This window comes from Manis javanica, chromosome 17 (assembly GCF_040802235.1).
Source record: "Manis javanica isolate MJ-LG chromosome 17, MJ_LKY, whole genome shotgun sequence".
NCBI lineage: Eukaryota > Metazoa > Chordata > Mammalia > Pholidota > Manidae > Manis > Manis javanica.
In genome coordinates this window covers 401,039-423,637 of record NC_133172.1, presented here as the reverse complement: position 1 = coordinate 423,637, position 22,599 = coordinate 401,039, and the positions used below count along the sequence as shown (strand labels likewise).

General features: G+C 42.3%; 1 long non-coding RNA gene across 1 annotated transcript; it reads right to left on the bottom strand.

Annotated features, from left to right (window-relative positions):
• Nucleotides 1-11,474: 11,474 nt before the first annotated feature.
• On the bottom strand, nt 11,475-22,563 carry LOC140846940 (uncharacterized). The gene is made up of 3 exons (XR_012126485.1): nt 17,838-22,563; nt 13,996-14,055; nt 11,475-13,224 (listed from the first exon to the last, which is right to left on the bottom strand). It is a non-coding gene; the product is annotated as an uncharacterized lncRNA (long non-coding RNA).
• Between the last annotated feature and the right edge of the window lie 36 nt (nt 22,564-22,599).

The following is a 22,599-nucleotide window of genomic DNA, read 5'->3' as shown; positions in this document are numbered from 1 at the left end:
TGTCAATGAACTTAAGAAGATAGAGTTATCATCCAAGCATTCACCACTTCTGTTCCTCTCCCTTTGTTCCTGAAGTTCCAGTTGACCTTTCAGTTATCCAGTATGATTTCCCTTCAGCCTGATGACCGATCTTTAGCATTTGTAGAGCACATATGCTTGTAAGGAACTTTCTAACTTTTTCTTCCTCTGAGAATGCCTTTCTTTTGCTTCACTCCAAAAGGATATTTGTTTAGGTACAGAACATTCATCTAACAGGGTTTTTTCATCACTTTAAAGATATTTTCCCACTCTCTTGTAGGTTCTGTGGCTTCTAATGCGAAATCCACCATCATTTGAATCATTGGTGCCTTATACATGTTTCCTTTTCAATATTTTTTGCTGGTTGTTTTCAATACATTTTTGTCTTTCTTTTTGAGAGGGGAGGTCTTCTTAGTTTGAGTACGATGTGTCTGAGCATGGTTTTCTGTTGGGGATGACCGAGCTTCTTGATTTTATAAATTTATGTCCTTTACCAAATTTGGGGAGTTTGTAGCCATTATTTCCTTAAACATTTTTTCTGCACAAGTCTTTTCTCTTTCCTGATGCCTTAATGACACAGATTTTAGACCTTTTAATATTGTCCCATCAGTAGCTGACGCTCTTCATTACTTTTAAATCTTTTTATTCTGCCTATTTTCAGCTTGATCTATGTACAAGTTCACTGATTTTTTCTCTGTCATCTTATTCTGCACGTGAGCCCACCAATCTGGTGAAGTCTTTATTTCAGATATTGTATTTTTCCATCCTAAAATTTCCATGTGGCTCTTGTTTATAGTTTCAATTGTATCTTTCCATGGCTAACATAGAAAAGACTAAGAACAACAAATGTTGTCGAGGATGTGGAGAAAGGGATACCCTCTTACACTGCTGGTGGGAATGTTCAACCATTGTGGAAAGCAGTATGGAGGTTCCTAAAAAAACTAAAAATAGAAATACCATTTGACCCAGGAATTCCACTTCTAGGAATTTACCCAAAGAAAACAACTTCTCAGATTCAGAAAGACATATGCACCCGTTTACCGCAGCACTATTTACAATAGCCAAGAAATGAAAGCAACCTAAGTGTCCATCAGTAGATGAATGGATAAAGATGTGGTACATATACACAATGGAATATTATTCAGCCATAGGAAAAACACAAATCCTACCGTTTGCAGCAATATGGATGGAACTAGATGGTATTATGCTCAGTGAAATATTTTTAGTGGTTCCTCTAGGAATTATGATATACATATCTAACTTTTCACAGTCTATAGAGTTAATTATGCTCAGTGAAATAAGCCAGGCAGAAAAGACAAGCACCAAATGATTTCACCCAACTGTGGAGCATAAGAACAAAGCAAAAACTGAAGGAACAAAACAGCAGCAGACTCACAGAACCCAAGAATGGACTAACAGTTACCAAAGGGAAAGGGACTGGGGAGGGTGGGTGTGAAGGGAGGGAGAAGGGGAATAAGGGTCATTACAATTAGCACACATAATGTTGGTTGGGGGGGCACAGAGAAGGCAGTATAGCACAGAGAAGACAAGTAGTGACTCTATAGCATCTTACTATGCTGATGGACAGTGACTGTAATGGGGTATGTGGTGGGGACTTGATAATGGGGGGAATCTAGTAACCACAATGTTGCTCATGTGATTTTATATTAATGACACCAAAATTTAAAAAAAAAGAATAATATAAAATAGAGAAAAAAAGAAAATTGTATCTTTCCATTCATTTCAAGTGTGTTTACCTTTACCTCATGGAGCATAGTTATAATAGCTGTTTTAAAATCTTTGATAGTGCAACATCTGGATTGACACCTGAGAGTCTTTTTCTTTAAGTGTTGACCATTGGTCATATCTGCTGGTTCTTTTTAAGTCAAATAGTTGGACTGTGTCCTGGATATTTTGAGTATTACATTGTGAGACTCTGAAGTCTGTTAAAATCAGCTGGAAAATGTTGAATATTTTGCCTTATCAGGCAATCGACCCCGCTAGGTTTAGACTGTAAGTTCTGTCTCATCTTCTGTGGATGGTGGTTCCAAAGTTAGTTCAAAGTCTTTGCTATGGTCTTTGGGTCTGCTGACATACACATCACTCAGGAGTTATTCTGGAAGTTGGGCAGTGGTTTATATTTATTTGTTCCCAAAGCCTGACATGCTTCTTTGGGTCTGTTTCATCCTTGTTCATGAGGGTGAGCCCAGGACTTAAGTCAGTTCATACATCTGAGGACCCTCTTCAGCTCTCTCCTCACCAGGATTTTCCCTCACATTTTTTGACCCCCAGCACCTCTTTTTCCTATTTTCTCTGGCCAGGAAAAAATATGTTTACTTCAGAGTTCAGTTCTGTGCTACTGAGGCCACCTTTGGGGTACGTCACTGAGAGGAAAACGAGAAAAAATAATTGAGATTTTTCCCACAGTCTTCGGACAAAGTGGCCATGTGCCTGATTTCTCTGGCCATAGAAATAGGTTTTTCTCAAAGTTTGTCCCTTGTGCTATATTGTGCAGTTCCACGCAACAGGGTATGCCTTCCAGGAAAAATGGTGGGTGAAAAGAGCAAGATTAACAGGATTCCCCCGAAATTCTGAACAACTAAGGCTTCTTTTTCTGGTCCTCTGGCTAGAAATGGGATTTTCCCAGAGTTTTGCTGTCTGTGCCTACGGTTCAGGATTTGGCCTGCTTATGTATAATGCTAGGAGAAAAAGCTGGGCAAAAACCATAAACCCAAAGCCATAGAATAGGGAGGCTTCCCCCAGAGAGAAGAATCAGGGTCTAAGGGGGCCTCTTCTGCGGTCAGGCAGCATTTCCGAAGCGCTGTACACTGGGGTCTGCGTTTCTTGTGAGAACGCTGTATCTGCTCACCACCGTGCATCGGGAGTGGGGGGGGGGGCTCGTAACTCCTCCGTCAGTGAAAAGGCCCGTGGATCTCGAGTGTTCTCTGGACCTGAGCTGGAACCTGTGACTGGCCAGGGCTTGAGCCATTCCTTAGGAAGGAGCCGCTCACAGACATCCACTGACCAGAGGCCTTCTGCCACCACGGACGCTCCACCTCCGGAAGGGGAGGTTTGCTGGGATGTGGGATTCCCGCTCACAGCCAACCGCAGGAACGGGTCCGCACTCGAACCGTCCACGGCCTCCGCCCTCCGGGCAGGCCCTCCGCCGCCCGGGCCCCAGCGCGCCCAGAGATCTCTAACCACCAGGAGCCCCGCTGGCGCAAGACTCTCAGTGGCCGCCTACCGGCAACGCCGACACTGCCCCGCCACCGCGCATGCGCCCGCGCTCGGTGCATTCTCCTGCGCGTGCGTGTTCCCCTACCGCCGCATGAATCTCCCAGAAGGCCTCGGGCGCGCGGTGCCCGCGTTCTCGGGCGGGTGCCGTCTACGGTGGAAAGGGGAGGTGGCAGCGGATCCTGGACAGCAAGGTTTTCAGGACCCTCAGGGAGGATTCTGGGGCCGCAGGATCTTAAAGTGAACCCCACAGGTGTAGGAAAAACAATCTGCGGTGTTCACACTGGAGCAACAAACGAGAACCTGCAGCCGGTCGCCGCGCTGTGATCCACACTTTCGAGCTGCACGCAGAGCACGGACTCTTGCCTGTAGGGGGAGGTAGATAACTATTTATCTGTGACTGACATTAGCTTTTGGCACCCTAGGTTCTTATCCGAGTGTTTTAATTACAAGGAAAAATCAGTGGCTCACAGACAATTCGTTTACAAACTAATGAAGGGTAATTCCCTCAGCCAAAGATAACTGAACCTTAAGAAAGAGCATTTATTTGATTTAGTTTTCCTGAATATTCTATTTCGGACATTTTCAAATGTTCAGAAAACCGAACTGTGTGAACACTCATGTACCCAGCCCTAAATTAGACAGTATCTAACAGTACTATAACAATACAGTAACAGAACATATGACTATCCACATGTTCACTATTTGATTGACTTTGATGATAAATAGGATTGAGAATGACATGGATTTAAACAGACACAGCTTCTGCCTCAGATTAGCATAGATGCTTTCTAGCTCCATAACTGACTTAAAAAGACCTCAACTCTCTAACATCTCATCATTTGAAAACTGGAATAATTGGAGGGCCGTGAGGATTGTATTAATATCTGTGTTCTGTGCACACAAGAAACCCTCAATGCAAATTCGCCATTGTTACTAACTTGTAAGTGCTTTTAGGGAGAACTGCTGAAAGTGGAATTCCTAGATGTAGAGAGCATAGTATAAACATTCTAAATAGTTTCAGTTATATATTATGAAATCTCCCTTCATACTTCTCCCACCTACATTGTGAAGGCCTCCTCTGCTCAAAATGTTCAAGGGTTTCAAGCTCCCTCAAGGTAAAAGTCCATACCACAGTCAAAGTGGTACCAAAGCCCAAACCACAGCCAGCAAGATATTTTCTTGCTTTCCTGAGCTCATTGTCCACTCCTTTCCCTCTACCACTCTCAGTTCCAGCCACCCTGGTCCTCTCTCAGGTGCTCACATATGGGTTCACACATGCACCCTTCTCAGGGCCTTTGCACGTGCTGTTTCTCCTTGCCTGGAACACCCTTACACCTGGTATCTACCAGAAAATTCTTTGACCTCTTTGGGTTTTTACTTATACCTGGCACATACTAGGGGCTTTGTGATTTCACTGACTGAAAAGCCATCAATTGAACTGGTGGTCCCAGTTTTTTGCTGCTTTCCCTGACAGAGGATTTCATGTCCCCACATGTTGCTAGTGACTTACAAGGGCTACCTGTGGAAGTGGGAAGGAGGCATATTTATGTAATACATATGTATATATATCTATGTATATGATGCACAGATAGGTCTATATTTTTATAAAAACATTTATGTTTCTTCATAAATATATAAAGAACAATGGAAGACTAAAGAAAAAACTAATAAAAATGATTTATCTACAGATGGCACATGCACTAGGATAGCAAGGACAGGACAGAAAGTAGACTTCTTTGAGTATACATTATTCTATAATTTTGACATTGGCACTATATAATGGGCTTACAGAATTTAAAATTTTTAAAGGCTTTATTAGAGATTAAAGATGGCAGCATGAGAGGTGAGACAGAGAACTCCTCCCAAAACCACATATAATATGAAAATAGTTATTAAATAGTTGTATTAAATAGTTAATACAACTAATCCTAAAACAGCAACAGGAAAGAAGGCTGCACCAGACTGCATACACCTGGAGAACAGAGCAGACCTCACAAAAAGGGATAATGAACCAAAGCCCTGATCCAGAGGTACACAAGTCCTTCCCCCACCCCAGCTCACTGGCAGGAGGAAGAGAAACGGAGCGGGGAGGGTGTGGAAGCATAGGATTGCTGAACGCCTAGCCCTGGAGATCTGCTCTGGGAACACGAACCTACATTGCATGGTGCTCTGGAGATTAGTGGGGTTGGAAAGCTAAGACAGGCAGAATACTTGGAGAGACTGAGATTCCAGCCATTTGTGGAGGACAGGGATCCACATCCGGCTGCTGTAGGACAAAGGAAAGGTGGGTGGTTGGAGAGGCTTCCTGGCAGTGAGAGGGCTTCTTAAGGGGCAGGGATTGCACTGAGCTTGTTGCTTGGGAGAAGGGATAGGTGGACAAGGTTGTCTGGGTGCGCTCTGCCCAGCAGGTTGGGATCTTTCAGTTAGGAGCTTCAGGTGCTCCATCCCCCTGGGTGGCAACACAACTCCGAGGCCCCCCACTGTGATATGCAACCTGCTGTGCCTTCCTCCTGGCCTGCTGGCACCAGCTCGCAGGCACCCTGCCCTGGTGTCAGCACAGCCAGAGGGAGGCCCTGCCTACAGCAGCTACAAATGCAAAGCACAGAGGCTTACACCTGGGTGCTCAGCCCACTGGTTTTGACAGTGTAGACAGGCACTGGAGCCAGGAAACAGGAAACAGCTCTTTCCTCCCCGCAGGCACCAGCGCTGCTCCCCTGTGACCCCTGACATCACTCCAGGGGCTGAGCAGCTCCAGAGACTAGAGTTTCTGGGCACTGGAGGGAGCCACATACAAATATGAAATGTCAAAGAACCTGGTTCAAACCAAAACCTCACAAATACCAGAAAAAGGACCAAGTGGAATTGAACTCACCAATCTTCCTGAAAGAAAGTTCAAAATAAAAATTATAAACATGGTCATGGAGGTACAGAAAAATATTCAACAACTCAGGGATGAATTTAGGATGGAGATTCAATCATTAAGAAATTCCATATCTGAAATGAAACATACAATGGAGGGATTTAAAAGCAGATTAGATGTAGTAGAAGAGACAGCAAATGGAATAGAAATTAGAGAAGAGGACTACAAAGCAGCTGAGGCACAGAGAGAAAAAAGGATCTCTAAGAATGAAAGAATATTGAGAGAACTGTGACCAATCCAAACAGAACAATATTCACATTATAGGGATACCAGAAGAAGAAGAGAAAACGGGATAGACAGTGTCTCTGAGGAGGTAATTTCTGAAAACTTCCTGAATCTGGGGAAGAAGGTAGTCTCTCAGGTCATGGAGGTGCGCAGATCTCCCAACACAAGGAACCCAAGGAAGACAACACCAAGATACATAATAATTAAAATCTCAAAGATCAAGGATAAGGACAGACTTTTAAAAGCAGCTAGAGAGAGAAGAAAGATCACATACAAAGGAAAACCCATCAGGCTATCATAAGACTTCTCAGCAGAAACCTTACAGGCCAGAAGGGAGTGACATGATGTATTTAATGATAAGGCAGAAGGGCCTTGAACTAATAATACTCTACTCGACAAGATTATCATTTAAATTTGAAGGAGGGTTTAAACAATTTTCAGTTAAGCAAAAGCTGAGAGAATTTACCTCCCACAAACCATCTCTACGGTGCATTTTGGAGGGATGGCTATAGATGGAAATGTTCCTAAGGCTAAATAGCTATCACCAGGGGAAATAAAACACAGTAAAAAAAGTAGAACAATTAACTAATAAGCAGATGCAAAATCAAATCAACAACCCCAAAGTCAATCAAAGGATAGACAAAGAATACAGAATATGATACCCAATACATAAGGAATGGAGGAGGAAGAAAAAGGGAAAAAAAGAACCTTTAGGTTGTGTTTGTAATAGCATACTAAGTGAGTTAAATTATACTGTTAGATAGTAAGAGAATTACCCTTGAACCTTTGGTAACCATGAATCTAAAGCCTGCAATGGCAGTAATACATACCTATCAATAATCACCCTAAATGTAAATTGTCTGAATGCACCAATCAAAAGACATAGAGTCACTGAATAGATTAAAAAAACAAGACCCATCTATATGCTGCCTACAAGACACTCAGCTCAAACTCAAAGACATACACAGACTGAAAGTAAAGGGATGGGAAAAGATATTTCATACAACTAATAGGGAGAAAAAAGCAGGAGTTGCAGTACTTGTATCAGATAAAATAGACTTCAAAACAAAGAAAGTAACAAGAGACAAAGAGGGACTTTATATAATGATAAAGGGGTCAGTCCAAGAGGATATAACCATTATAAATATCTATGTAACCAAGACAGGATCATCTACATGTATGAAACAAATACTAACACAATTAAAGGGGGAAATAGAATGCATTGCATTCATTTTAGGAGACTTCAACACACCACTCATTCCAAAGGACAGAGCAACAAGACAAAAATAATTAAGGAGACATAGGTACTGAACAACATATTAGAACAGATGTACCTAATGGACATCTACAGAACTCTACACCCAAAGGCAGCAGGATACACATTCTTCTCAAGTGCACAGGGAACATTTTCAGGAATAGATCATACACTAGGCCACAAAAAGAGCTTCAGTAAATTCAAAAAGACTGAAATTGTACCAACTAGCTTCTCATAGCACAATGTTATGAAACTAGAAATAAATTACACAAAGAAAACAAAAAAGCCCACAAACACATGGAGGCTTAATAACATGCTCCTAAATAACCAATGGAAAAATGACCAAATAAAAACAGAGATCAAGCAATATATGGAGACAAATGACAACAATAACTCAACACCACTAAATCTGTGGGATGCAGCAAAGGCCGTGCTAAAAGGGAAATATATTGCAATACAGGTCTACCTCAGGGAGGAAGAATAATCCCATATGAACAGTCTAAACTCACAATTAATGAAACTTGAAAAGAATAACAAATGAGGCCCAAAGTCAGTAGAAGGAGGAACATAATAAAGATCAGAGCAGAAATAAATAAAATCAAGAAGAATAAAACAATAGAAATAATTAATGAAAGCAGGAGTTAGTTTTTCAAGAAAATAAACAAAATAGATAAACCCATAGCAAGACTTAACAAGAACAAAAAAGAGTCTACACACAGAATCAGAAATGAGAAAGGAAAAGTTCCTTTGGACACCACAGAAATACAAAGGATTATTAGAGAATACTATGAAAAATTATATGCTAACAAATTGAATAACCTACAAGAAATGGACAATTTTCTAGAAAAATACAACCTTCCAAGGCTGACCCAGGAAGAAACAGAAAATCTGAACACACCAATTACCAGCAATGAAATTGAATTGGCAACCATAAAACTACGTAAGAACAAAACTCCTGGTCCAGATGGTTTCACTGTTGAATTTTATCAAACGTTTAGTGAAGACCTAATACCCATCCTCCTTGAAGTTTTCCAGAAAGTACAAGAGGAGGGAATACTCCCAAACTCATTCTATGAAGCCAGCATCACTCTAATACCAAAACCAAAGACACCAAAAAAAGAAAATTACAGACCAATATCCCTGATGAACACAAATGCAAAAATACTCAACAGAATATTAGCAAACCAAATTCAAAAATACATCAAAAAGATCATCCATCATGATCAAGGAGGATTTATTCCAGGGATGCAAGGATGGTACAATATTTGAAAATCCATCAACATCATCCACAACATCAAAAAAACGAAGGGCAAAAACCACATGATCATCTCCATAGATGCTGAAAAAGCATTCGACAAAATTTAACATCCATTCGTGATAAAAACTTTCAACAAAATGAGTATAGAGGGCACATACCTCAATACAATAAAGGCCATATATGACAAACCCACAGCCAACATCATACTTAACAGCGAGAAGCTGAAAGCCTTTCCTTTAAGATTGGGAACAAGACAAGGGTGCCCACTCTCCCCACTTCTATTCAACATAGTACTGGAGATCCTAGCCACGGTAATCAGACAACACAAAGAAATAAAAGGCATCCAGGTTGGCAAAGAAGAAATTAAATTGTCACTGTTTACAGATGACATGATATTGTACATAAAAAACCTTAAAGAATCCACTCCAAAAGTATTAGGTCTAATATCTGAATTCAGCAAAGTTGCAGGATACAAAATTAATACACAGAAATCTGTTGCATTCCTATACAGTAATGATGAACTAGCAGAAAGAGAAATCAGGAAAACAATTCCATTCACAATTGTATCAAAAAGAATAAAATACCTAGGAATAAACCTAACCTAGGAATAAAATACCTAGGAATAAAGAAGGAAGTGAAAGACCTATACCTGAAAACTACAAGACACTTAAGAGAGAAATTAAGGAAGATACCAATAAATGGAAACACATCCTGTGCTCATGGATAGGAATAATTAATATTGTCAAAATGGCCATCCTGCCTAAAGCAATCTACAGATTCAATGCAATCCCTATCAAAATGCCAACAACATTCTTCAACGAACTAGAGCAAATAGTTCTAGAACTCATATGGAACCACAAAAGACCTAGAATAGCCAAGCAATCCTGAGAAGGAAGAATAAAGCTGAGGGGATTATGCTCCCTGACTTCAAACTCTACTACAAAGCCACAGTAATCAAGACAATTTGGTACTGGCACAAGAACAAAACCAAAGACCAATGGAACAGACTATAGAGCCCTGATATAAACCCAACCATATATGGTCAATTAATATATGATAAAGGAGCCATGGACATACAATGGGGAAATGACAGTCTCTTCAACAGCTGGTGTTGGCAAAACTGGACAGCTACATGCAAGAGAATGAAACTGGATCACTGTCTAACCCCATACACAAAAGTAAACTCGAAATGGATCAAAGACCTGAATGTAAGTCATGAAACCATAAAACTCTTAACAGAAAACATAGGCAAAAATCTCTTGAATATAAACATGAGCAACTTTTTTCCTGACCACATTTCCTCGAGCAAAGGAAACAAAAGCAAAAATGAACTCATGGGACTACATCAAACTAAAAAGTTTCTGTATGGTAAAGGACACCATCAACAAAACAAAAAGGCATCCTACAGTATGGGAGAATATATTTGTAAATGATATATCCGACAAGGGGTTAACATCCAAAATATATAAAGAACTTACATGCCTCAACACCCAAAAAGCAAATAACTCAATTAACAAATGGGCAGAGGATATAAAGAGACAGTTTTCCAAAGAAGGAATTCAGATGGCCAACAGATACATAAAAAGATGTTCCACATCACTAGTTATCAGGGAAATGCAAATTAAAACCACAATGAGATACCACCTCACACCAGTTAGATGGCCAACATCCAAAAGACTTAAGAACAAAAAATGCTGGCAAGGATGTGGAGAAGGGGAGCCCTCCTACACTGCTGGTGGGAATGTAAGCTAGTTCAACCATTGTGGGAAGCAATATGGAGGTTCCTCAAAAAAGTAAAAACAGAAATACCGCTTGACCCAGGAATCCCACTCCTTGGAATTTACCCAAAGAATACAACTTCTCAGATTCAAAAAGACATATTCATCCCTATGTTTATCGCAGCATTTTTTACAATAGCCAAGATATGGAAGCAACCTAAGTGTCTGTCTATCAGTAGATGAATGGATAAATAAGATGTGGTACATATACACAATGGAATATTATTCAGCCATAAGAAAGAAACAAATCCTACCATTTGCAACAACATGGATGGAGCTGGAGGACATTATGCTCAGTGAAATAAGCCAGGCGGAGAAAGACAAGTGCCAAATGATTTCCCTCATTTGTGGAGTATAACAACGAAGCAAAACTGAAGGAACAAAATAGCAGCAGACTCAGAGACTCCAAGAAGGAACTATAGTGGTTACTAAAGGGGAGGGGTGGGGAAGGGTGGGTGGGGAGGGAGGGAGAAGGGGACTGTGGGATATCATGATTGGTGCACATGGTGTTGGGGATCATGGGGAAGACAGTGTAGCTCAGAGAAGATAGGGACTCTGTGGCATCTTACTACACTGATGGACAGTGACTGCAAGGGGTATGGGGGAGTCCTGATAATGGGGGTGAATGTAATAACCACATTGTTTTTCTTGTGAAACCTTCATAAGAGTGTATATTAATGATATCTTAATAAAAAAAAGGGAGAAAAAAGTGCTTTGTTAAGGAGGAATACAGTTTAATCTTAAATTAGTAATCTTCATTAAAATTTTTTTTTCAGCATTTAGTAAAAAGTGAAAAGCAGGAAGGAAATCACCCAAGGTAATTTCCTCCTCACAGAATCTACCTCTTCTGGCAATGCCCGTGACCCCTAGCACTCATATGGTTGTCTGGTACATGGCCATGACATAGAACATAACCCATGTTCTGTCTCTGGCTCTTTGTTGCGCATAACCTGACCTTCGTTGGGCCATTCACAGCCCTCTCCTGGGATCTAAAGTTAGGACGTGGAACTGGCAGATGGACCAGCTGGGACTCATTAATGATGGTGCTGTCCTCACAAAGACTAAGTTCTGACAGCTGAAGTCCAAGAGCTATTTTTGTTCCAGCAAAGCTGGTCAATATTTTTTAGATTCCAGAACAAATGCCATCTACTCTCAGCTATTTACAGTAAGTTATTACTAATGACTACTGAATGGGTCTTATTTGAAACATGATCTTTGTGAATATCTTAGCATATTTACTCTTTCTAGGTTTCTTCTCATGCTTTTTTTGTTTTTTTGTCTGGTTAAGATCATACCGTTTAAAATTTTTCTTGTCACCATACAATATTATGTCATGATTAGAAGGAGTGACTATCCCTGTTTTGACTGTAAGTCAAGGAGAAATCTCGTCTATATTGCTACTGGGAATACATATCAGTCAGTTATTACCACAAAAAGAATGTACAAAAAGCTGCTCCTGTTAGAACAGTGGCTTAAAACCAGTCATTTATTCTGGCTCGTGTGTCTACAGGCATGGGGGGCGGGAGGTCTGCTGACCCAGGCTCGGGGTGCTGAGCCGGCCTTCACCCTTTAGATGAGGAGCAGAGCTGTTCCCCTTGTCTCCCACCCTCCTCAGACTAGCAGGTCAGCTAGGCCACACTCCTGTCACGGTGATGGCGGAAGCAGAAAAGGGGAAGCCCAGCCTCATCGGCACATTCCGAGTCTCTACTCACATCGCAACTGCTGACCCATCTGCCAAAGCAAACCTCATGCCTTAGTCCAAAGTTGAGGGACAAGGACATGTGATGTGTATTAATAATTATCCACTGTTGTGTAAGGAATTACCCCCAAAACATGATGGCTTAAAACAAGGGCAGCGAACTTTTTCTGTAAAGAGCCAGATAGTAAGTATTTTAAGTCTGGTGGACTGTATGGTCTCTGTCGCAACTACTCAACCCAAAGCAGCCATAGGCACTAAGTAATGAATGGGCATGGCTGCGTTCCCTTAAAACTCTATGGACAATGAAATTTGAATTTCATATAATTTTCACATAAAATATAATTTGTCTTTTGATTTTTTTTAATGACAAACAAAAGACAGCAGACAGGATTAGGCCTGGAGGATGTAAGTTTTCTGACTCCTAACTTAAAACAGCAAATATCTGATATCCTCACAATTTCTGTGGGTTAAGAATTTGGGAACAGTTTAACCAGATAGTTCTAGGTTGTAATCAAGGCTGTCATCAAGATATTGACCAAGGCATCTTACTACACCGATGGATGGTGACTGCAATGGGGTTTGGGGGGAACCCGATAATATGGGTGAATGTAGTGACCACATTGTTTTTCATGTGAAACCTTCATAAGAGTGTATACCAGTGATACCTTTATTAAAAAAAAGATATTGGCCAAGGATGTAGTCACATGAAACCTTACTTGTGATCCATTTACAAATTCATTTCTGTGGTTGTTGGCAAGAGGCCTTAGTTCCTCACGATTCGAGCCTCTCCACAGGGCTGCTCGAGGGTTCTTCATGATACGGCAGACGGCTCCTCTAGAATGAGAGGAGAGAGAGAGAGAGACCAGACCAAAGCCACAAGGTCTCCACCACTTACTCCTGGGAGTGATGTGCCCTTGCTTCTGAAACATTCTATGAACCGCACAGACCAACCAGTACATGTGTGAGTGGGGAGCCACAGGGGTGTGAATGCTAGGAGGTGGGGTCCACTAGAGGTCGTTGTGGAGACTGCCTATCATACCACCATCCATTTATTTTTCTTTTACTTGATTTGTTGTGAAACCTGAAAGGTCATACAGAGATTTTCTGTTACCTGTGTTCCCAGGAGTTTGCAGACCAGGCTTCTTACTTGACCAGTCACCCCTGCTTTGATATTTTTGGTTACGCTGCACTCACGACCTGACATCTCCATTCAGTGCCTCCTCCGTGAAAGATTCCTTGAGGACTACAGGCTACAAGTGTCCCTTGGATGGATTTTCTTTGAGGACCGTAGCTACACATATCTCTTATGTCTCTCAGTTGAACACACTATTAATTCAGTAAGGAGAAAAGTGGAGGCGCCATGGCCTCCTAAGGAGCTCAAATCACCGTACTGGAGGGCTTACAGTTTAGGGTCACTGGGATTATATGGTGCCCTGAGGATGTGACGTTACTCGTACATATGAGATACGTTGGCATCAGCATGAGATACAGAACAAAGACGAAGGAGAGCATATTAAGGCTGCCTCAGTGATCTAAGTACGAGGTAGCAGGGCCCAGACTCATCCCTCTGAGTTCCTTTTAACTAAATCCCTTCCGTTCACTCACCAGCATTTACCAACTACTCAGCTCCTACTCCGTGGCGTCAGCACAGTAGATGTAGATATTCTATGGAAAAATCATAAATACTTAAGAGTAATTGAAAACCATTGTTTAAGCTCAGTAAGGAAAATGACACGATCTGGTTACATTTTGAAGGACTGCTCTGGATGAGTGTATGAGACACGGTATGAAAAGGAGAAGGGATGACAAAGCCCCAGTGCGGTAGCTCAACGGGGTGCAGCAACTCAGAGTAGGGCAGGACCATGGAGACAAAAAGGAGACTGACTAGATGTATACTTAAGGTGGATTCAAAATTTGGTTATTGACTCAAAACAGAGGTGGACAGGGTCCTTGGCTACCGGCACAAGCAACTGGGTTGATGTGACACCATCCACTCATGGGGAACAGCTGGGGTAGGAGCAGATGTGTCTGTGGAATGAGTTTTCAATTTTGACAGATTATGGTCACAGAATATGTAGAGATTCCCAGTAGGCAGCTGAATGTGTCTAATGCTCAGAAAATAATCTGGGTTGAAGCTGTATAACTGTGTAACATTCAGATTGGTGTCTGAATGCAGGGAATGAAAGAGATGACACTGGCAGAAGAGATAAGGAGGCTCAGAAACAGTCCCCAGAGAACTGGGGCACAGAGGAGCATCTGGAAAAGGAGACGGAGGAGCCATCTATGGATATTCTATGGAAAAATCATACACTGCTCTGTCTTCCCACCAGCCACCTCGAGAGGCTGGGCTCGTTCTCTCTGCTCGCAGCTCAGTCACTCGTTACAGGGCATATCTGAAAATAAATCCACATGCTTCAGATGTGCTTCTTCATTTAATCTCACTATTTTCTCTCCAGGAAGTCTTCACTAAACACTTAAAATTATCTTGTATTTTTTCCAGATTGGAAACTAGAATGAAAGGCAAAGTTAACCAAAAAACAGGGTCCTACTGCTATCCTGAAATAGAAGGATTCACAAGGAATGAAATATAGCCATCTACACTTGGCAGAGAGCAGGAATGTGGGGCCCACTTAATGGAGCAGCAGGAGAAACAGGAGAGACGGGGGAACATACAGCTCTTGAGGAAACACTGACTCAAGACAGAGGCTGCAAGAGTAAAGAATTTGGGTGAAAAGTTAATTAGAACTCACCCTTTCTTTCACTATACAGTGATATCAGAGAAGTCATACTTGAGAGAGATCGTATAAACGTAATGAGTATAGAGCGGTCTGAACAGAGGTCAACTCTTTTAACTATGAACAAATTTACTCAGGGGACAAACCTTGCAACTGTGTTGAGTGTGGGAGTCTTTACTGAGAAAGATTGCCTTTCAGTACATTTCAGAATACATACAGGATAAAAACTCTATAAATATATAGGAACAAATTACCCCTTCCACAGTAAGAAAGAACTGATAATTATGAGAAACTTCATATTTGTAGTGAATTTTCAGGGCATTGTCTTCGAGGAGTGACTGTTTTACTTTACATTTAAGAATCTGTAAGGGAGAGAAACTCTACAATGTACTCATTCAGGGGAAGGTTTCATGCTCTTTTCCTTCCTTACTCAACATCAGAGGATGCACTGGAGAGAAACCTATGGATAGAGTCACCGTGGGAAAGCCTTTAAATATAGTGCAACACTTAACGATTCTACATCAGAGAACTCATACTGGGAAAAGCTCCATATATGTAAGTAGAGTGGAAAAGCTTTCAGGACACTTTTTTTTAATTCAACACAAGAGGACTCATAGTAGAGAACTAGAGAACACTAGTACTGGAGCCCTGGAGAACATAGGACACCAGGAGTATAGTCACTGATACCAGGATTTCAACTACGGCTTTCCTCTTATTTGACACCAGGAACTTCATATAGATTACAGAAACTTATTGAACATACTCAATGCAGAAAATCTGTTGGTTGGAATTCCACTTAATTTAACATCAGAAATAAACCACAAAGGAAGCAGAGCCCACAAATTATTTTTGACCCATAAATAGGTACCCAATTATAATAGGACTTTGCACTCGTAGCTCCCTGCAGTCACAGGTGGACAGGTTTGAGCAGCTACAGTCTACATGTGTGCCTTTGGCCACAGAAACACCATTTCACAAGCCTGATGGAGAATGTCTCAGAAATGATTTCCAAAGAAAATAAAATGTAAATGCTATCAATTACAAGAGCATACTTCTCTTTTAAACTATATGTGAACCAAAGAACTACAGATTTGAAGTGTCATGCAGAGATTATTCATCTTTTAGTGTCATTGGCATCAATGTATGTATAATTTTATAGTATTCATAGAAGAGAGCTGAAGAACATGCCATCCTTCTTTCTCCTGCACAACCCAAATGCTGTCACTTCAAACAAATCAGAGCTTTATACTAACTCATCAGTGCTTCACAAATGGCATTTGACTATTGATTTTAAGAGAGGCATCATTGGTGTGTGCATCTTCACACTTCCATGGGTATAGCCAGTTTCCAGGCAGTTTCCAAGAATGATGGAAACCTCACAAGCTTCAACTAAAATCCCTTACAAAGCTGGGATGAGGAGGAAACCTCACGCATAGCTGCCCAGAAGTGTATCTGGAGTGTTCTGGGGAAGAGAGGAGGGGTAAGGTCCTCTTGCTGCTCCCTTGATACTGAGACTTCATTCAGTTCCAGAGCTCTGCCGGAGCAAGTCCAGAAACTTCCAGGACCAGCTGCGCTCAGATAGGGCATGTGGCCTTATAACTCAACCTAAGGAGAGGACTCGGGGGGCAGAATGAGCTTCCCCCAAACAGACTTTTGTTCTAGGCACTGTGGCTGTGTAACCCTCCTTCATAATGGAGAGTCCAGCTCCCCCTACAGATTTCCAAATGCCAGCCACTCTCTTGTCCAACTTGTCTCACAGCCAGAACATGTGCGAGTCCTGGCCAGTGGAGTCTGAGGAAGCCTATGAGAAACGGCTTCTGAAGACATTTCATTCCTTCCCTGTGATAGGTCACGTCCACCCAAAGACGCCCGCAGTCTGACGCCTGGAACCTGCGAGTACATCACCTTGCAGATCAGAAGGGACTTCACAAATGTAATTGAGGGTCTCAAAGTAGAAAGATTACCCTGGAATACGTGTGGTGGGCGTGATGTTTAAGAGGAAGAAGAGTCAGAGAAGGCGATGAGAGGATGAAAGCGGAGGTCAGAGTCAGAGAGAGATTTATAGACGCCACACTGCTGGCTTTGGTGGCAGAGGAAGAGGCCACGAGCCAAGGAATGCAGGCAGCCCCCGGAAGCCGGATCGGGCAAGAAAGCGGATTCTCCCCTAGTGCCACTAGAAGGAATGTGGCCTGGCGACACCTTGATCTTAGCCCAGTGAGACCCTTTTTTGGACTTCTGACCTCCAGGTTGTGAGATGGTAAATTTGTGCTGTTTTAGCCACAGTTTGTGGTAATTTGTTACAGTGGCAAAGGAACAAATACCCTCCTGACACCAGTATCTTCAGCCGTGACGCTTAGGACTGTGACAACCACCTTGAGACCAGGAGGACACAAGCTTTCGGAACGGCCAAGACAATATGCTGAGAAGGGCTGGGCCAGAAGATGGACAGTGCCTGGCTGAGGGTGGTGGCTGAGCCCAGGAACAACGCTGGAAGCCCTTGCCTGTGGACTTCATGCAGTGTAATGACTGATGGTATGTTCTGTTACTTGTGACAAACAAAATAAAAACCTTAAATGACATCCCCTTCTTGCTCCCAAGCAGTTTCTCTTCCCAAGTCTCTTGCTTAGCAATGCTGAGCCGTGAGGTAGGGGCTCCTAAAAGTAGCCACCACGGGTAACCAGGTTCCGCAACTTCAGGCTAACCCCGGCTCACCTGACTTAGAGTCGCTCCTCGGGAGGTAGACACACCACAGAGCATAGATGCACTGCACTCAACAGGAAGGGCCAGGTCACTTCAGCCGCCGTCTCAGAGGCACAGCCAAGGGGTTACAGAGGAGGAAATGACACATTCCAGAGGCCCCCATGTGAAAACACAGTGGGAGCAAGGGAATGTGGTAGGCTCATCAAATTACACACGCAGACGCCGGTACAGACTCACTCTGTCACTGCCCTTCAGAGCAGGTGACGTGAGTTCTCTCTGGGTGAAATGTGTTTGAAACAAACCACACACCTGAATTCAAAAAAACTATGCCGACTTACTGAACTGCAAGATGAGTGCCCCACCACGACCACAAAAAAAAGTTCCATGATTATAACTGTATGCAGTTAATAGCTCTGAAGTCTAAATTTATTGGTGAAAAACAGCACTTTTTGAACTAGTCGTTTCTGGAGGCATTTCTCCATAAGATTAATTTGAATCCAACTTAATTGTTCTTGTGAAGAACTACAGTCAGTTCCTTCCATCACTGTGAAGAGAGTCTAAGGGCCAGGCTCCCAAAGGGCTCCTTTGTAACCCTGTTCGCTCTTGTATTGAGCCTAGGGACCATTTGGGACTTACAATTGGCCTTCCCATCCTGGAACACGATAAGCATTTTCGTTTACGAAAGTTTACTTGTAATTATTTGCAGAAACTCATTTTCATGTAGAGCACCTGCATTTCCTGACAATTTAAACCCAGAATTTTCTGATGTTATGATTCTGCTGTGAAAGGAATTTTAATATACTTGTTAAGGTTATATTTTTGTGTGTACATGTTGATATATGTATCTTTATTTCTTATTCTGCCTAGTTTATTGCAATCTCATTGATTTTAAAAATTTTCAATTGGGTTTCTTAAGTGTGATGATGCTATGTGTTAGTAAATGCATTTTACATTTTCTTTTCCAGTAGTCGTATCACTTAGGTCTGTTTCATATGTTATTTGTGGTAACAAGAACATCCAGAAATGTTTAAGATTGCTAAGAGCAGATATCCTTCCATTTGGATGTGCATATCGCCCTGTGGTTGTTGAACTGAGGAGTGAATAAACAAGAGACTCAGGAAGAATTACAGGAGTCAGTTTTCATCAAAGGACAGAAGTCAACTCCCTAAGGCACAGAGAACATCGAAAGGGGCTGCATTCAGGACCGGCAGCGAGCATCTGGCTCGTGTGTCCCTTGCATGTGCCTTCACAGCCAGACCATGAGACACTCCAGCACTGAGGACAGCAGGAGGGGAAGGAGCCTGGCCCTTTGGTGACACAGGTGGGGAGTTTAACCAGCACCAGGAGCCACTTAGAGACTTTCCGTTCTGTGAGGAAATGGCATCCGTTATTTACATTAGTTGGATTTTCAGTTATGTACACCCAAACACCGGATGAAATACAGAGTACAAAGGTGTGAGCTGGATTATTCCAAACCCGACCGACCGGTTTGTTCTCCAATCCTGTCCGAGACGGTCCATTCTCTGGAGGCTGTCTGTGGTCCACCCCTGCTCAGAGCTCAGACTCTTCACCTTTCCCCATGTGCTACATTGAGTCCGGGTTAGCTTTGGGTTGACCTTATCATCGGTGTTGGGGAGAAGAGGCAGAGAATAAATGTGTAGCTGCAATTAATAGATCCAAAGCCTATTTTCTGGGAAATAATTACGATAGCAATAATTACAGGTAAAATACTAATTAATGTATTACTGCTTAAGTCCTTATGCTCTGAGAAGTTCCAAGAGGTGTCCTAGAGGCTCATGTTTTAAAGACAAAAGATGACATCTTTCTTTTTTTAAAATGACTTTTAAACATGTGTTCCCCTTCACATGGAGCAATTTGAGAGGCTCTGTGTGATGAAACAAGAATAGAGAATGGTGAGTGGAAATTAAACCAAAAGTCCATGATTCAGTTCCACAGCTGGTTTATAACTCAGTTGAATACCACAAGCTGCCATAGTGATTTGGCCAGTATATGTTTGTTTTTGTTTTTGTTTGTGTGTGTGTGTGTGTGTGTGTGTGTGTGTAGTTTTATATTATTTATTCTTAGTCATGTTGTTTAAATTAAGCCAATGGTGGGATATTGACTAGAGAAAGCATAAAGAAGAGTTTCAACATATTTAAACAATTGTATGTCCGGGCAGAGGAAATCCCGGGGCAAAATACCTCTAAAAACCAAAATCAGTCAAAGGGAGAAATAAAGTTTAAAACCCATTTATTGCTTACAAACTGCAGTCTGGGGCCTTCTCTCTTTCCTGCTCCAGCAGAAGCAAAACCGGCCCCCCCTCACCTCTCAGGTACAGATAAGCCCTCCTTGTCCAGGTGGGCTGGACCCACTGATATGGAGACGAACTTCTTCACCCCTGAGGAATGATGCAAATGCACTAAAGCCATACTTCTTTCCACCTCTGAATGCCTATTGATATGCAGACGTACTAAAGCCAGGTGAGATATTCTGGAAATATTGTAATTTTATCCACAATTAATTGTCTCAATAAATGTGTCTGATACATGGAATATATTGAGAGAAAAAGTACAAATTAACTTTGTAATTGAATAAATTATTACTAATCCAGCCATTTTCATATACGATCCACAATGCCTTTTCTGTGATTCTAATTCCAAAACCCTTTCTAATGAAAAGTTTCTTCCTTTGCTATGTAGCAAAAATTTACCTGAACTAACAAGGATATTTACAGTTTGCCTTTCTCCAACCTAGAGTGACTGTTCATATATTTTAGTACAGATATGGTCAGGTGTTTGATAGCTAGACACAGCCCTAAACCTGTTGGGGATGCTACTTACTGTGTGGTATATGCACCTTAACATCTTGCTAAAATCCAAATGCTTGTGAATTCCAAAATACTTCTGACCCTGAAGGTGTTCAACAAGGGACTGGGGCTCTGTATGCAGACAGGATGCATAATATTTTTGACATGTATAATAGTTAACATTTATTCAGAAATCCTTTTTTTTACATAATCAAATTACAATAAATTACATAGAATGCCTAATTTGCTAAACAGGAAAAAGAACATGCAATTTATTATTCAAAGTTGTATTAAAGTAGTTTTCATGGGTCAGTCTTTAGTAATACACCTACTTGAAATAAACTTTTAACCTAAAATCATGTTTTTACTCTATGTAATATAAACACACAAAAATAACTGAAAGAACTTTCAAGGGGGCTTGCTTACTTAAAATGTTAAAGGCCTCTGTCAAACTCAATGGTAAACCACTAGAAGCATCCCCAGGCACATCCAAAACAAAATAACAACATAATAAACATGGCTCTGTTACATTCCCTAGGGCTATATAATATCAATTCTTTTTGAAGTCGAAATATAGAAATGGAAGAGCCAAATTACTTATGGAACAGGGATGGTGTTTTACCTAGAACAGCCAAGAAAAAAATTGAAGAAATACTGATAGAATAAAAGATATCTGCATAGCCTCTGAGTAAATACTAACATGCAAAAGTCAACAGACTTACTAAGTGCAACAGATAAGATGAACAATGTGCAGCCTGCAGGTGGATCCTCTCCACAGTGGCCATAAAAATTAACTCCTGGAACAACTTTAGCAGGCAGTGGACAAGATAACCCAAAGGGAGGCACAGGGCTGATGAGCCCTGCTAGGAAATCCTACGGAAGAGGGAGTACACCAGTTCCTCGCCCAGGATAGGAGAGCCCAAGCACCAAGGAGGAGAGGGAACACCAGATACCAGACTTGAGGAAGACAATGGAGTATCCCAGGACATCGACCTGGGCGTCCAAGGATAATGAGAGCATGCCGAGCCTGAGGAAGTGTATGCACCAGGTCCTGGCAACAAGTGTTCTTCCATTTCCTGGTACTGGGCTGCTCGGCTCACAGGTGACGACACTGGGAAGATGATCCCGCACCAGCCCCACTCCTCCCTGACGAAGATTCTTCGCGTAACCAAACATTCATGAAGTTCCCCTGAATCCTCTCCCCGACAAGGCCCATCTGTATACTTCCTTGTAGAATTAGCAAGAACCCTGCTAAGTCAGTTTATCAATAATTCACTACCCTTGATGTCAAAGTCCTCAACCCCACTTCCCATCATCACCCAGGCCTGCCTTCAGCAAAAACCGTCATGTCAGTTCAGGCAGAATTCCCCCCAGACTTGACATCTGCTCTTTGTAATTTTCTTTCCTACGAACACCCACCACCCCAATCCAACTTGTGCCCTGGCTATAAAATCCCCACTTGTTCTGGTTGTATTCAGAACCTCCATTCTACATCGGCATCTGTCTGTCCCTGTTACAGTTTTATTGAATAAAATTTTCACCACTTTAACCTTTGCCCAGCTCTGGTTGACCTCTGACAAACCTCTGCCACCTCAAGCCCCCAGGGTCACCCGTAACCGCGCCCTTCTTCCCAAAACTCGAAGGGACGTTAAGCCGGGCCCTCCATCCCAAACCGGTGTGGGAGGACACTTGCCCCACTATACTTCCGGGAAGACGCGCCCTGCCCTGGCCCCGCCCCGTATTCAGGATGTCTCTAGTCCCGCCTCCCGCTCCTCGCCGGGCCCTCCCAGCGCCGCTCCTTCTTCCTCCCCCTTCGAAGCCGATGCACACTTGGCACCTCCCCACACGCACTTCCGCCCATCCAGTTTCTCTTTCTTCCCGGAACTTGGGGGCGGGGCGTGCTCCCGCCCCCTACGCACTCCCCGCGCCCTTCCCCCCTCTACCCCGGGGTGAGGCAGTTAGCCCCGC